The sequence below is a fragment of the Chrysochloris asiatica genome, unplaced genomic scaffold (genome assembly GCF_000296735.1).
Source record: "Chrysochloris asiatica unplaced genomic scaffold, ChrAsi1.0 scaffold00387, whole genome shotgun sequence".
NCBI lineage: Eukaryota > Metazoa > Chordata > Mammalia > Afrosoricida > Chrysochloridae > Chrysochloris > Chrysochloris asiatica.
In genome coordinates, this window is record NW_006408905.1 from 1,045,105 (window position 1) to 1,046,663 (window position 1,559).

General features: G+C 40.2%; 1 non-coding gene across 1 annotated transcript; it reads left to right on the forward strand.

The window, feature by feature from the left end:
* Window positions 1-1,213: 1,213 nt before the first annotated feature.
* On the forward strand, window positions 1,214-1,284 carry TRNAK-UUU. Its single transcript has one exon. It is a non-coding gene; the product is annotated as a tRNA-Lys (tRNA).
* The last annotated feature ends 275 nt before the right edge of the window (window positions 1,285-1,559 follow it).

Here is a 1,559-nt window from a genome sequence, read left to right on the forward strand (position 1 = left end):
TACGTCGATACCCAAAGTCGAGGCTTGAATTTTTTTCTTCAGTTCCCTCAGCTTGAGAAATGCTGAATGTGGTCTTCCTTTTTGGTTTTCTGACTCCAGGTCTTTGCACATTTTGTTGTAATATTTGACTTTGTCTTTTTGAGCTGACCTATGAAATTTTCTTGGACCTTATCTTGTACCGCCTCATTTCTTCCATTTGTTTTAGCATCTCTACACTAGAGAACATGTTTCAGTGTCTCTTCTGACATCCATTTTGACCTTTTCCTTCTTTCTTGTCTTCTTTTTTTTTTAATTTGAGCTTTTTATTGTGGATTGAGTGAAAGTTTACAGGGCACATCATCAGTTTCACATTCAACCATTCATATAACTTGTTTCATTACATTGATTATAATCCCCTCCATATACCATGAGTTAAAAGTATTTCTCTCTATCCACTTTAGGTTTTTTAAAAACACACAAACAAAAAGACCCACTCAAGCATATATAATAATTTACATCACCAAAGGGCACATTCTGCAAGTCTGCTCCTGGCCACTAGTTCTTAGTCCTTCTCTTCTTAGTTGATGAGTCTAGAGTTCTCAGCCGTGCCCCCTCTCCATGCCCCCATCTCTGCCTTCATCTGTGGGTCTGCTGCTTCTCTGGATAAGGTCCCGCATTCTGCTTGTGTGCTTCTCTCTTGATGGTCCTAGGTCCTCTGTTTCTGGACTGTAGGATTAACCACTCCCCTTTTCTTGTTACAAAACTTCTACCTTTACAAGTGTGACAGTTGCGATTAGTCATGATAACAGTTATTCACTATTGAATCTATGAATCTTATCCCCATCTCCTTTCACCAGACCCATGTAGACAAGATGATTGCTATTCAGTGGGGACTCTTTCTTTCCCCCCACCCTCTTAAACTAAACTCCCTCTTGAAACCTTGTAAGCCAGTCGCTTCGTGCCTTTATTGCCCCTTCATTTTAGTAGCCAATGTCTAAGTTGCCCATTCCTATCTACCCTGTGTATAGAGCGGATAGCTTTGAAACTTGATTTGAAGACTCTTTCCCTCTCTGTTGGTATTTAGAGTAACTACCACTCTGAGTATATAGGTCAGGTTCATCATGAAGATGTATCTTCTGTCACTGTAGCTGTTCCAGTCTGCTTGTCCTTTCTATTGGGAATGTCTCACCTCACAAGGTTGTGGATGGGACTCAGGAGTCCACCTAAGGTCCTAGCCTGGATAGCTCAGTCGGTAGAGCATCAGACTTTTAATCTGAGGGTCTAGGGTTCAAGTCCCTATTGACTGTAGCATCTATGGCCATACCACCCTGAATGCACCTGATCTTTCTTGTCTTCTTAATGACTTTTTGCTTTTTTCATGTATGATGTTCTTGATGTCATCCCACAGTTCTTCTGGTCTTCAGTCATTAGTGTGTAATGTATCAAATCTGTTCTTCAGATGATCTCTAAATTCAGGTGGGATATGTTCAATGTCATATTTTGGTTCTTGTTGATGTATTTTCATTTTCTTCAGCTTCAGTATTAATTTGCATATGAACAGTTGATGGTCTGTTCCACAA